Source organism: Rhinatrema bivittatum, chromosome 9, assembly GCF_901001135.1.
Source record: "Rhinatrema bivittatum chromosome 9, aRhiBiv1.1, whole genome shotgun sequence".
Lineage (NCBI taxonomy): Eukaryota > Metazoa > Chordata > Amphibia > Gymnophiona > Rhinatrematidae > Rhinatrema > Rhinatrema bivittatum.
The window spans coordinates 161,982,285-161,998,083 of record NC_042623.1 but is presented as its reverse complement, the minus strand read 5'-3'; positions in this window follow the sequence as shown (position 1 = coordinate 161,998,083).

Here is a 15,799-nt window from a genome sequence, read left to right as displayed (position 1 = left end):
TTAAAGTATCACAACAATCTATGCAAAATGGTGCAGCTGTGCTGAGTGAAAATGCCACTGCTGAAAACTGCAAAGAGAATGCAAACTGCAGTATTTCTAATGCAGCCCCTATGGTCCATAGTGCTTGGAAAATTACCACATCTCTCCACTACTGCCATGGTGTTGAAATGAGATGAGAAAAGCTGTGTTCTTGGAAGCCAGCCTCTCCTAGCAGGAGTGAGGGAGGGAGGGAGGGCTGGGCTGAATCCTTGCTTTGTCTCACTACCCTCAGACAAGAGATGACATCTCTGATAAGGACTTAACTAGCACAAGTGCCAGCACAGTTCACAAAGAGGTTGCATAAACATTTCTGGACTAATGAAAATAAGACTTTTATTCATGACTAACTAGATTGGTGTAAAAGGCAAACGTTCCTACGGATTTGTATTTTTAGGCTTTGCAGTAAGGAGGAACACATACTTGGTGAGCAAAGCTGCTGCCTAAAGTTGAAAAACATTGGCTATCTATGTGACTTATGAGTTTTTAAACTGAAAAGGAAATACAATGCAGCAATCAAAGTACGATGGCCTAGAATACTTTTTTTTTAAATAGAACTTTTTTTGTGGGAGTATCTGGGGTAACAGGACCCTGCCAACTCCCATAAATAATGGAAGTAGGGTTCCAGAACTTTTTTCTTGCATTTAGAATTTGCAAAATAACTTTTTAATACTTTAAAATGCTGATATTTGCTATTTTTAATGTAGGAAATTATTGCATGGACACTTAACATACAATTACAAGCATGAGAATGTCCCCAAGTTTGGATACACTAATTTATAAAGGGCATTTGGGGTTTAAAAGTCCAAACGCTCTTAACCCTTAAGCAGATTTAGCAAATCAATTCTTCAGGGATTGGCTAAAGAAAACACTCTTTTCAAACAAACCCTGGTTTTCCTGAATTAGCCAATATGTATTGATGAAAAAGTGGAGTAGAAACTGCACCATCCCAGAATTTTTCTGTATGGTACCATTCCTTTTTTATAGGCACTTTGTTTAACTTTATGCAGTGGTCAAACTCAAAGCTAACAGAGTAGTTAACTGCATGCCCACACACTCAGCCTGATTCAGGACTCTACCCCATCCCATTTTATATGAAAAAGTGGAGTAGAACAGGTAATCTGAAAAAATGTCTGAGTAAGGCCATGTGATGTGGGCCAGGCAAACATGAAAATTTGGGTGCATTAACAGATTCATCCTGAGGATAAGTATTACTACAATTTTGTCTTTTTTTAATTTTCTTTATTGAGAAGGCAAAGAACACAAGCCGTCTGTTTTATGGGCAGTGAAAAGGTGTTTAGAATAGAGAGTGTGTACTTTTGGAAGAAGCAGAGGTTAAGGGGCTTAATGTTTAGTTTTTCACTGACACTGTCAGAGGGGCAGGGCTTCTTTTGTCTGGCTGATGAACAGAGTATTCTATCTTAAACTTCCCAGGACAAAACTAGTTTCTAATCTCAAATGAGATTTTTGTACAGGTAGTACATAGAGCATAGCATATTAAGCAATTGTATGAGCTGCCTGTTTAGGACAGTAGCAAAAGCTTTGCTGAAACTGAAGCATATTCAGTCTGGCACATGTCCTTCATCTAATTCTTTGGTTGTCTAATTACAGAAATTAGGTTTGTTTGACACAAACTCCCTTTGGTAAAACCGGTGCTGCCTTAGATCCTGTAACCTACGAGATTCAAGATGCTTCATTATACTTTCCTTGCGTAGAGTCTCAATTAATTTATCCACCAAAAAGGAAAGGCTAATTGGTCTCTAGTTTCCAACCCCTTCCCTATTCCCAGTTCTGGGAAGAGGGAGAACCTCTGCACTTCTCCCCTCTCCAAAGATAATCGAAGAGATCCGTCAGCAGCCCCACCAGAACTTAGAAACAGAGAGAAAAAAAAATAGGATAGCACACAAAGCCCTTCTAGTCTGCCCAATTTCATGCCTGGTGCAGTTTCACAAATGCCACATGCTCTGTGGCTTTCAGCTCATGTCTTCTGGAATGTTTTACTCTTTTTGCCTCACCACTTTATCAGGGAGGCTATTCCATGCATCTACCACTCATTACGTGAAGAAATATTTCCTGATGTTGCTCCTCAGTCTAGCCTGTTAGAGACTTATACAGTGACCCCTTGTCCTAGAGCTTCTTAGATCACATCTCATTGTGCCTGCTGTGCTGCAGATCATTTGCAAAAAGGCAAGCCTAACCCCCTCCACAATATTCATCACAAACAGATTGAACTGAACCCGCTCCAGAAGATCCCTGAAGCACTCCACTAATCTCATGCTGTTTTTCTTTAGAGTAAATTTCATTTACAAACACCCTCTTTGTATCACTCAACCATTTACCAATTGAATTTACTAACCTGGGCCCACTCCCAGGCTGCACAGAATCCAAAGCTTTGCAGAAAGCCAAGAGTACCACACGACATGCCCCTGATGTAATCCTCTGGAACCAAATCAAAGAAATTGATTAGATTTGGCTAATATGATTTCTCTTTGTAAAACTATGCTGCATCTGATTCTGTTGGCTTAAAGATTATGGGATCTTATTGAACTAGCATTCAAATAATGTAAGCCACGTTGACCACAATCAATGATAAGTCTTTTCCGTTGGAAAGAAATCTGTTATGAAATGAAACTCCAGGGAGGACAATTCAGAATCATCGTCAGGAAATATTTCTTCACGGAGAGGGTGGTGGATGCCTAGAATACCCTTCCAGAGACGGTGGTGAAGACAAAACCAGTAAAAGATTTCAAAGGGGCATGGGATAAACACTGTGGATCCCTTAAGGCTAGAGGATGGGAATGAAGAAAAGTGCATGGGGGTAACTTGTTGCTGTGGTGGTTGCTACCCTTTACCAATAAGCCTTTATGCTGTTTCTGCAACTCCATTATTGCTCTCTGCTTTAATGGCAGTGGTAAAAGTGGAAAAGGGAAAATTTAGATTCAGACAGCAACAAACAAGGATATTGAATTGCACAGTCTGTGAAAACAAATAAGCATGGGAGTACCTTACTGATAGGGCAGTTCCCTGTACGTACCCGGATCAGTCCAGACTCCTGGGTTTTGCCTCCCCTCCAGCAGATGGAGACAGAGAAGTTTTGACAGACTCTGTCTTATATGCCAGGGTGCCACCTACAGTCCGTCAGTATTTCTCTGTCTCCAGCAGATGGTGGAGGTGCAAAACCTACAGTCTGTTATGGTTACTTAGCTTTATAATAGGTTACTTAAAAAAATAAATAAAAGAGAAGGATTAAAAGAAGATACTGGTCAGCCTCCCAGGGGGTTGCCAGGTTCTGAGAGGACCATCCCCCCTGGTTGCAGAGGCAGCTGCGACTAGGAGCTGAGAGCTCTATTAGTCTGTCAGTAGCAGCACTAGGAGTGAAACCGGGGAGCCCGGTTCACTCACCCCAGTCGGTTCAGGACCCTCAAGAGACCGGGCAAGTGTCATTTTCATCAATTTAATTACATTTATTTGTCTATTTAAAAAAAAAAAAAATAGTTTTATTCTTCTTTTGGACTCTCCTATGCCTTACGGTTTGGCAGGCTCGGGCCGCTTTCATTTTCGTTTTCGCCAGTGTTTTTAGCTTTTTTCTGGTTTATTGGAAAGGCATTTCATTTTTCTATTATTAAACATGACGCGGAGGTCAGCTTGCCGCGCGTGCGCGCCTCTCTAATGGCGGTTTGTGTTCAGTCTGCCTCCCGGGGGGGGGGGGGGGGGGGGGGGAAGGAACCTTCACTGCCCCCGGGAGGGTCGTCGTTTGGGTGCAGGCGTTCGCAGGAGCTCTCAGTCAGCTGGAGCCTATTTTGGTCCGTTCCCACTGAGCGTGGATACGGGCGCCATTTTGAATCCTGGCGCGCGCTGGCTGGGAACTCATTGGTGTTAGCTGCAGCGGGGGAGGGGAATCTCCTGCCACCTTTATCTCCCCAGTCTATAGTCCCTGAGGGGGACAAATCACTCATGCTACAGGGGACAGCTCCGAGGGGGATACGGACTCCTCAACTTCCTCCTCTTTGTTACATAAGGCTTTTAAAGCCAGAAGAGCGGGAAAAAAAGAGGGCAGCTGCTCCAGCATTGTTTCCGGGGCCCCTCACAAAAAGAAGAAGCGGTCTCGATGGGAGGGAAGCATTAAGCCCGATAAAGGAGGGCGTCCATTAAGATCAGAGGCACCTCTCCCAGGCACGGATTCATCTTCAAAGGCTTCTGACCTTGATGATCCAGAGCCTCCATCCCAGCCTCCGCAGGGGGTGGAATGGGATGAGGACCAGTCACATGGTGCTGAGCGGGGTCTCATGCAGTGCATGGCGATGACCCCAAGGTGGTGCATCTCTTCCTGAGGGAGGAGTTGGGGCCCCTTATTCCGGCTATCTTGGAAGAGTTGGGCATTGAAACCCCTCAGGTGAAGTGCTGGTTGGGGCATAGGATCCCTGTTATTGGGCCTGCGGGGCCCGCCTACTTTTTTTCCATTTCATTTTTCAGCCACGGATTTGTTGGTCCGGGAATGGGACATTCCGGATTTGGCACTGAAAGTCACTAAGTCAATGGACAAGCTATATCCTCTGCCAGAGGAGGCTTTGGAACTTCTTAGGGTTCCCAAGGTGTACGCAGCGATGTCAGCTGTTACTAAGACCATGATCCCGGTTACCGGATCAATAGCTCTCTAGGAGCTTCAGCTCAAAAAGATTTTTGAGGTCTCGGCTCTAAGAGTCAGAGCCGCGATGTGTCGCAATTTCTCGTTGAGAGTGGGACTTCATTGGGTTCAGCAACTACAGGCCAACGAGTCCCTATCTCAAGAGGAGATTCTTCAGGCAGGGCGCCTTGAAGCGTCGATCGCCTACAGTACCGATGCTCTGTATGATCTGTTGCGCACTTCTGCCAGGTCCATGGTTTCCATGGTGTCCACTCCGACTTTTATGGTTGAGCAACTGGGCTGCAGCTGTCTCCTCTAAGTCTCAGCTCGGTTTGTTACCTTTTCAAGGACATATTGCTGTTTGGAAAAGAGCTGGAGCACCTGATTCAGTCTCTCGGAGAAAATAAGGTGCACTGGCTACCGGAGGGGAAGACAGGCCAAGGCAAAGTGGAGCGTTTTCTGCTAGATCTTGTTTTCAGGGCAGTCGTAGATCTCGAGCGCTCCGTTCATCCGCTATCGCCTATAGACAAAATACTGGCAGACAACAGTATTGGTCTCAGTCCTTTCATGGCGACGGTTCTCCAGGTCTGGAACATCCCAGTCCGAGCAGGATGTTAAGCCTTCACAATGATTTATTTATTTTTATTTATTTAAAGTTTTTATATACCGGCAATCATGAGAACATATCTTGCTGGTTTACATGAAACGGGAGTGCATTAAATACATCAAACTAGAACTGAGGTGACCGAAGGTACAGTTACAATTAACAAGGGTAGCAAAACTTGGTGAAGAGGAAGAAATAGGAAAGAATAAATGGTTAAACGATATACAAGTCAAATTACAAGTTATGTGCAAATAGCATGATTAAGTCAATGATGTGGGGCCGGTCCTTTCCTCAGTTCCGATCATAGGGGGAAGTGTGTCTTTTTTGAGAGGAATGGACCAAAGTGACACCGGACTAGTGGGTCCTTTCAGTGATAAATAGTTACGCTTTTGATTTTGCATGTCGTCTCTGGCATAGTTTCTTTTTTCTAGTCTCGACGTGCGCCTGTGACACGAAGCGTCGGGTGGTACGAGAGACATTGCAGTGCCTCTTCGATCTCGGTGCAATCACACCTGTTCCCCAGGCAGAGCAGAGAAAGGGTCGTTACTCAAGTTATTATGTGGTGCCAAAGAAAGAAGGAACCTTCCGGCCCATTCTCGACCTAAAACGGGTCAACAGATATCTTCACATACCCCGCTTCCGCATGGAGACTTTGCGATCCCTCATTGCTTCCATTCGAAGCGGAGAGTTATTTAGTGTCGCTAGATCTGACAAGCATACCTGCACATCGGAGTTCGGGACGACCATCAGAAGTTCCTGAGGTTTGCCATTCTGGGACAGCATTACCAGTTTCCAGCTCTACTATTCAGGCTCGGTACTGCTCCCAAGACCTTCACTAAGATAATGGTGGTTGTGGCAGCACTGCTCTAGAGGGAAGGTTTGTTGGTGCATCCCTACCTGGACGACTGGCTGATTCAAGCAAAATCGGAGTCGCTTTGCCATATGTCGGTTAACCATGTGCTTCAGCTTTTGCGAGCGCTTGGCTGTGTGGTTAACCTTTCCAAGAGTCATCTCATGCCAATTCAGTCATTGGAATTCCTGGGAGCCCAGGTCAACCCACAGCAGGGCAGAGTGTTTCTTACAGCAGAATGCATTCTAAAGCTGCAGGGCCGGATTCAAGTGTTGTTGTCCAAACATCCTCCTCGAGTTTGGGATTACTTGAGAGTCCTCTGTTCTAGGATGTCTCCACTAGAGCTGGTCCAGTAGTCATTTTTAAAGATGGCGTCGGACATGGCCTGTTTTCTGAAAGGGGTGAAGCGCCTTCAACCACCCCTACGGTGGCAGATTCCCTTGTGGAATCTTAATCTACTATTAGAATTTTTGGCAGGGCCCTACTTTTGGCCGCTGTGCAATCTTTCCTTACTCAGTCTCATGAGCCAACAGGCAAGTTCCGTTCACCTCGCCCTTTAAACAGGAGAGCCACTACCTGGTCCTTCAAGGAGTTAAGGGTCAAACCTTTATTCAAGCTGTCCTGCAAAAATTCCAGGACCGCCCGAGGGGGGATGCTGCGTTCCTCGCACCAGGCCTCAAATACTCTCCAGACCCGCACATATGCTAGGGATGTAAAGAACTTCCAAGCGCGGAGTAAGGTTTTAATTATTGCCGCAGAATAGCTTCACTTCATCAGGTGAGCCCTCTCAAGGGCCAGACTGTAAAACAGAATCGAGTCAGATCATTGTGAAGGACCGGTCCCTGCTGTAACAGTCCCTATGTGGTGGGAGGCAGAGGAGGGGTCTCCACCAGGAGTCTCCGCATGTCCACATACCTCAGACGCCTGGGCCAATCTGGAGCAACTAGTAGGACTAATCCCCTATGTGAAAGACTCTGCCCAGCAGGGGCCACAAAGTGAAGGCGTATAGCAACTCTTCTTCCAGCCAGGTCTGAACAAAAGCATCGATCGCCAGGGCCACTGATCTTTTCTGTGACTGAAGAATCGGGGAACCTTCACATTGTGAGATGCGGCCAGCAGATCGATGGATGGGAGACCCCAGCAATCTACTATCAGCTGAAAGGCTTTGGCCAAACAACACCCTCTCTCCTGGATCCAGACTTTTACTGAGAAAGTCTGCTCTGACGTTGTCAGAGATCATCTGTAGATGTATTTCTGCCCATTCCATAAGGAGATCCATTTCCTGTGACACTTGCTGGCTCTTGGTTCCACCCTGGCGGTTGATGTAGGCTACTGTCATTGCGTTGTCAGACATTACACGGACTGCTTGATCATGGAGTCTGTGGCTGAATTGTAGACACGCCAATCTGACTGCCCGGGCTTTTAGGCAGTTGATGTTCCAGAGGGCCTCTTCCTCGGTTCAACGTCCTTGGACCATCAGTTCTAGACAGTGAGCTCCCCAGCCCCAGAGACTCACATCTGTTGTGAGGACCTTCCAGTTTGGAGAGGACAGGGGTACACCACTGCTCAAATGCACTTCCTGTATCCACCACTAGAGCCGAGAGCATACTCCCATCGATAAGTGGAGGCAAATCGAATAGTTTTGAGACTGTGGGTTCCAACTTGACAGTAGTGAGTGTTGAAGTGGTTGCATGTGTGCTTTCACCCAAGGCACTACCTCCAGGGTTGCGCCATCAAACTGAGAATTTGGAAATAGCTCCAAACTGTTGGACATATCATGCTCATCAACTTGGGACATCAACTTCCTTATCCGCATGGTTGGAAGGAAGGCCTTGCCCTACTTGGTGTTGAACCGGACTCCCAGATATTCCAAGGCCTGGGAGGGCTTGAGGCTGATTTTGTCCAGGTTTACGACCCAACTGAGTTCCTTAAGCAAGGTCACCCAGAGACTCTTTTCCATGGACTTGGCCCAGATTAACCAGTCGTCCAAGTACGGGTGCACCAGGATTCCCTCTTCTTTCAATACTGCCGCTACGACCACCATAATCTTGGAAAATGTCTGGGGGCAGTGGCTAAGCCAAAGAGCAGTGACTGGAACTGATAATGGCGACCCAGTACCGCAAAGCGTAGGAAACGTTGGTGTTCTTGATGGATTGGAATATGCAGGTAGGCCTTGGATAGGTCCAGGGAGGTTAAGAACTCTCCCGATTTGTAAGGCCATTATCATGGAGCATAGGGTTTCCATGCAGAAATGAATCAGTCATAAATGTTGGTTGATGCTCTTGAGGTCCAGGATGGGGCAGAAAGGAACCTTCCTTCTTGGGTATGATGAAATAGACTGAATAACTCTCCAAATTTTACTGGGGCACAGGTACTGGGATTATAGCCTTCATCCTGAGGAGCCTTAAAAAAAGTAGTCTCCACTGCCTGCTTCTTGTGCTGGGAGTGGCTAGGAGACATCATGAATATGTCCCGAGGAGTGCTGTGAAATTTCAGAGCATATCCTTCTCGTATGACCTCCATTACCCATTTGTCTGAAGTGATCTCAATCCACCTCTGGTAGAAGGACAGTCGACCCTCTATCTCCTCGTTCCAAGGGTGGGTTGGCAAATTTTCCTTAAGAGGTTTGGGATTAAGCTGAACCCGAGCCTGCCCCTCTCTTGGGCTGTCGACTACAAAAGGACTGAGCGCTCCCAAAGAGCCAAGACCTCTGAAATGTCGAGTTTCTGTAGAGGCAAAAGCGCTGGGAGCCCCTGGATCGACCTCTCATAGGCGAGAGGTGCTGTAACTGCTTTCTTTTATCTTCTTGTAGCCGGGAAAAGGAGATTCGCCCCATTAACTGGCCAGTTTTCCAATTCGTTTCCGAAAAGGAGTGATCCTTTAAAGGGTATCTTTGTAAGATTTTCCTTGGAGGTTGCATCTGCTGACCAATTCCGCAGCCATAGCTGTGTTCTGACCACCACCACTGAGGCCACTCCTCTGGCCGAAGTACGGACTAGATCCAAGTCCGCGTCAGCTACAAAGGTGGCGGCAGGTTCTATAACCACTCTGGAATTCATCCCCGAGTCATCCACCTCCTGAGAGAGAAGTAGGCATGAATGAGCTACCAGGGCACAACATAAGCAATCTGTAAGGTCATTGCTACTGTGTCGAAGGCCTGTTTAAGGATGGACTCCATCTGTCTATAGTGCGCATCTTTTAAGGCCGCTCCTCCTTCCACTGGGATAGTTTTCACTTAGAGACGGCACAGACCGGCACATTCACTTTAAGGAAATACAAATATTCTCTCACTGCCGGATCCAGTGGGTATAGAGCTTCTAACACTCATCCCCCTTTAAAGCTTGCTTCTGGAGCATCCCATTCCAGGTCAATCAACTCCTGGATGGCTTCCAGTACTGGAAAATATCAAGAGTCTTTCTGTAGGGAAATCAGAATAGGGTTCTTCTTTGGTTCCATTATAGAGTCTGACCCAGGAATTCCCAGCATCTTCAGGGTCAGGGAAACCAGGGCCGGCAATTCATCTCTATGGAAAAACTGTAATATGGTCCAATACAGTTCTAAACCAGGGGGAATTTCCCCATCTTCCAAGGAATCTGTATCCTCCTCTTTGTCCGTGCCATCCGGGTCACTGCCAGGGATACCCTTGGTGAGTCGAGGCATGCCTTGAGGTCTGCCGATAGGACAGGGAGAGAGAGGGCTTATCAGCTGAGGTTCCATCCAGACAGGGGAAAGTGAGGTAGCAGACTGCACTTGTACGAAGGTTTGAAGGACCTGAAAAAATTCCACCCAAGAGATGGCAGCCGGGTCCATGCCTAGCCCAGGAGGTATTTAGGATAGGTGCCTCTGAATTTCCCTCTCCCATGGATGACCCAGTCCCGGGGATACTCAAATCCAGGGTATTTCCAGTTAAGGCTATGGCTAACCCATCCTCTGAATGGGAGGAGCCGGGCTTAGCAACTCTCCCTGAGCTTCCTTACAGTGCTGACATAAGTTGGACTGTGAAGCCCTAATACAACAAGCAGCACAGAGAGAAAGGCACTAATGTTTCTTGGCTGCCGGAACCATTGGCGGCAGTAACTGTGTGTTCTGTTGGCTCGCACTTAAAATTTTATGCACACAGATTTCAGGCACATAGGCAGGACGCGGTGAGGTGCGCGCACAGCCCCCCATGTGCCTGGCTTTACCTGTATTCTGCGCTTAGTAGGTTATACGTGTATGTATGCATGTGACGTTATGTGTACAGTGCGTGCACAGAGCTGACGCACTGCGTGTATCGACATTCTATGGGGGGCAAAACGGCAAGCACAAAGACGTGCAAAATGGCGCTGCTGTGGCCTACCATGTGGTGTGCCGACTAAGCCTAAAGAGGGGCCTAGCCACCAGGAGGGGGCCGCCCAACCCACTCAGAAGTCCACTTCCCCTTACTCCAACGGGATTGGGAACAAAGTCTGTATGGCACGCCAAGCTAGGAGACCAGAGGAAGTCTTACTGAAACCCCTCCAAATGTCTATGAATCAGGAAGTAAATCTTCTTCTTTTTTTTTTTTCTTACCTGGGCTCAGTGCTTACTGGCTGAGTACATCACCACCGTGCTTGGCTTCCTGCACCCGCTGCCTTTCAGCTGCTTAGGCAGCAAAGTCCACACCAGAAACCGGCTAACGGACCAATGCACACTTCTGAGGATCTCGGAAATCGTCTCAGGAATTCTCAACTGGGGGAGGGACCTTTAGGAGGAGAGCAGGGCTCAATTTTTTCTCCAATTTAAACGTAGAATTTCTCCTTTCAAAAGTACAGCAATTCCCATAGGGAGAAGTATGTCCACCATCTGCTGGAGAAGGTGAAATACTGAAGGGCTGAGGTCACTACAGGGGTATATCTAGGGTGACATCAGCTTTGAAAACTGTCTCTATCTTCTGGCAGGGGAGCATAACCCATTGGTCCTGAGTCCATCTGGCTACATCCTAGGAAAGGGTCAATGTTATCCCTAATTTATGTAAATATACTCAAGCGGAGAGGAAAACCTTTCTAGAATAAAGGGTGCAGGGTGTAAGTGTGTGGTGGTGCTTCAGGGGAACAAATATGTTTTCTATGAGGCATCTCAATTAAAGGGATTTCTTTCTGAAAAATTACCTAAAGGTTTTCCAGGGAGTTAAATTGAATGCATACACATATAGAGTGTTAATTCAAATGAATCATTATTTTTGTTAACTTCTCAGTCTTTTGTCATTTTCCCCTCCAGTTCTGGATTTAAATCACATAGGGTGACCTCATTACATGCTTAAATTTGTTTCCTTACACTATTTCTAGTGTATGTATAGTAGTGTAATAACTATAAAAATGTTGTAGTTTTAAAACTTCATAAATAAAAGTTAAAAAAAACCCCAAACTTATAGTGTCACACCCAAAATCAAGCAACCTATCAAAAGTTTGTACATGATGTTACATATTACTTATAGGCTCTGAACAAACCTTGTCCATCTGTTTTTTTTTTGTATGGCTTTCCTGAGCAGGTCACCTTTATACAAGAGTTCATATTGTGCAAACCAAACAACTCAACAGGCAGTAAGCAAAGTTGCTTAGCAGTAAGAGATGTTCTCCATGAACATCAGGACAAACTAGCCACACACATGGGTGACATCACTGTATGGCGCTGTAACAGAATGTGCTCTCTCCAGAGCTCAGAAAGACCTAGAAGTCTTTGTGAGAATACATGGGTATTCTTGTGCAGATGCTGTTGCCCGAGCCTCCTCAGTCCCTTCACTAGCTAAGCTTCAACTCTAGGGGGAAGAAAGTGGGATTATGTAGCTGGATTGTGTTCTACGGTCCATGGCGAACACCTGTTACAGGTAAGCATCATTGCTTTCTCCTTAGACAAGTAGGCCAAATCCAATCACATAAGTGAGGCATACCAAGCTAAAGTCTGCAATGAAATATTTGAATTTTTGCTGGATACAGAGGAATTGCAGCCCCATAAAAAAAGAGAAAGGAGGGAGAGCTTAAGTTCTTAAAGAGGTTCTTTTAAAACTGCTGGGCCAAAACATTGCAACAATCTTCTTCAAGGCAGTAGTGTTTGGTGAAAGCATGTAGAGAGGACCAAGTGGCTGTTTTGCAGATATCGTGAACTGTGGCAGAACAGAAATGAGCTGTTGAAGTTGATGTTGCTCTCACTTGATAAGCTTTAACTTTGGCAGAAAGATGCTTTCCAGACTGTGCACAGCAACAGGAAATGCAGTCCGAGCCATGCATATAAGGTTTGCTTCTTAACCAGTAAGAGACAAATAGTTCTGGAGATTTTCTGAAAGGCTTGGATCTTTCTAAGTAAAACAACAAAACTCTTCTATAATTCTAAGGCATGAAGAATGAGTTTGGCTTTGCTGGAATGAGATTTCAGAAAAAAATGTGGGTAGTACAATTAAACAATTTTGGCAAAAATTTAGGGTGAGTCATCAAGACTACTTTATTTTAAAAAAATATATGTGTAAAGAATATGGATTACTACATCCTAAAAGCTCACTCACTTTACTTCATTGTCCATCTGAATTTGAATTACTGTTCAGTCATTTCTGGAAATGAGCAGAGCTTTAAGTATTGCTCTCAGCTGGACAAAGATTTATGTGGCAATGTTTCTCTTGAATAGTCCAAGTGCCTTATGAGCATGTTGCAATGAGAGGGAACCCTCGCTCTTTGTAGAAGCATCTGTTAACATCTGTTGCATCTGCAAAGGATGAAAATTCTGACCACAAAGAAGATTTGGTCCCAGGAACATAGGCATCAAATAAACAGTTTGGTGATCTTTATTCTGAAAGCCATTGGTTGGGTATGCCACTCGGCTTGTCTCACATGTAAGTGGACAAGGAGAACAACATAAACAGTGGATAACATATGTCCTAACATTTTCATGAAGATTTTGGCTGTCACTGACAGCTGGTTGGATAACTTGTGAACTATGTGATATAGGTTCTTCCTCTTTTATAGAGGAAGAACATTTTTCCCTTCTTTTGTGTTCAAGTAAGCTCCTATGAATTCCAGTTAATATACTAACGTTTACTAGAAATCCCAATGAGAAGGATATTGTGTGTAGGATGTGCTGGATATTAACCAATCATCTAGATATGGAAAGACTAATATATTGTTTTTTCTAACATGTGCTGCTACTACTGCTAGGCACTTGGTGAGTACTCTTAAAGCTGCTGCCGGCCAAATGGTAGGACTGATAGTGTTCTTCGTTTACTATGAAGCGTAGGTACCTCCTGTGATTCTTGTAAATGGTTATGTGCAGGTAAGCCTTCTTTAAAACTAGGGCTGTCTGCCAATCCCTAATTTCTAGATGAGGGAAAATTGTGCAAAGTGAATTCATCTTGGTTTGTTTTTTTTTGATGATTTTGTTTAGGTTCTGTAGATCTAGAATGGGATAAAGACCTCCTGACATTTTGGGGATCAGAAAGAATCTGGAATAGAATCCTTTTCCTCTTTCTGAGATTGGAACTAGTTTTATTTCATGTGCTGTAAACAGTGAGGCAAGTTCTTCTTTTGGTATTTGAACTTGATCTAGGGGTAGTGGATGATGATGTGGGGAATTGATTGGTGGTTGTTCTAGAAAATTTAGGTGCTAACTCTTGCAAATTGTCTTTAGAACGCAATGGTCTATGGCGATGAGTAACCATTAAACGTGAAAATGTTGCATTCTTCCCCCCACTGGACGAGACTGCAAAGAAAAAGAATGGTCATGACTAATAGACAAAACTAAAGACCATATTTTTGCGTGGACTGTTGGATAGGTTTCTACTGAGTCCTATCCTTGGGATGAGGTCTTGTTTGTCATTGTCGTATCTTTAGTTATTACGTACAATATATGTTAGGTTGATATCTTCTGCAAGATTAGTAATAGTGTTTTCTAAAAGGTTGATGTTAGAATTTTGTTTTGTGAAGATTGTTGCATAGTAGCTGCTGTTAATGTTTGCAAAGTGGAGCAATGGTCTTTAATTATATCTAAAGCTTCTTTTACTTTGTCACCGAAAAGTTTCCCTCCTATGTATGGGGCATCTGCTAATCTGCCATATACATCTTGTCTTAGGCCTGATATATTTAGACATGCAAGTCTTCTGGGTCCTATTGTTATGGCTAACGATCTGGATGAGATATCAAAGGCATCATAGATAAACTTATTTAAATGCTTTGTACACTCTTCGGCATCATTATGAAAGGTGTAAATCTATCTTGAATGTCAGACAACAGAGTTGCTAACATATCTTTCATTTTTTGTAAAATACTGTACAAATACTGAACCATCTGAAACTGATTTGCTGAAATCCAAGATTGCAACATCACTGATGGAACATCTTTTAACCTGCAATGTCCAATAATTTTGCATCTTTCCTAGGAGGTGTGCTGGAATGTTTTAGTCTTGTATGCTTTCTTTAAGGTCACTTAACATGACTACTGAGCCTATGTCCTGGAAGTACAGAACTTTATCCCTTAAGTCTTTTTTCTTATCTGTTGGTGTCATGTTGAGAGGGGCTTGTCAGTCTTTTGATTGAGGGTCTTGAAGTGTTTTGTATATGGGATTGGTAACTGTTTGTTTAGAAAGTTATATACATTTCAGCAGACCAGAAAACTCCTCCCTGGAGGCCTTTTCTTTTCCCAGTTAAATGGTATGGAATTTACCATCGTTTGAATACATGCTGTGTAAGACTTCATCTGGTGGAGTAGTATTTCTTATTGGCTCCAGTGATGGAGAAGATGGTAATTCTAAATAATTATGTATGTCTATTATTGTGTAAGGTTATTACAGCCTTCTGAATTTTGTACTTTTGGATTTTTATATTTGTACAGTTTTGATTGTTTTTGGAAATATGGTATATTAAAAAAATAATCTAATTTAAAAACCTTCAAGTATTGGAAGGAGTGTGCTTCAAATTATGAAACTGATTCTTTGACAGAATCCAGGATTAATACTGGAGCTTCTTTGGAAGACAGTTTGTCCTTTGATGTTGAACTATGAGGTTTCTTCTCCTGTATCTTTAAAGGCTTTTAGTAGAGAGGAACGGTTGACCAAGACTATATTTCAGTTGCAGACTTTTCCAAAATAGCCTCCATTAAAAAACATGTGAAAATGCAAAAAATACAATGGCAGCTGAGAGAGAGCAAAAAATGTTATTTTGCTTTGGTGGAAGAAAAAGGATTGAAGAGGTTTGAATGGCGGCGGCTGCACAGGAATATCTGAGCTCTAGAAAGAGTGCATTCCATGTTAGCACTGTGTGGTGATGTCACCAACTCTTGTGGCTGGATTCATCCTGCTTCTTGAAACACAAAACAGCACTCAACATCATGCATGTAAAATGCCAAATGAGTCCAGTGTTACCTTTTTTTGTCTTAAAAAAATGGGTATTACAGTTAATTTTGTAACCAAATGACAAAGTTGAGAAAGTTGACCACACGTTTTTGTGCAGGAGCCAAGACAGTCACATCCAAGTTCAAAGATTATCTATGACAACCAGCAAGGAAAAGAATCAGAGCAAGAAAATGTTGCTTTGGAAACGTTACTTCCTCCTAATATAAGCCATCTATGCCACATCCAAACTCACAGCAACCTTCAAAGGTTTATAGTACATTATTTTTCTTTTTTTGGCCTGGCAGTTTCCTCCTGCGCCTTTGATCTTCCAGCTCAATTGGAACCAGCCTGTTTT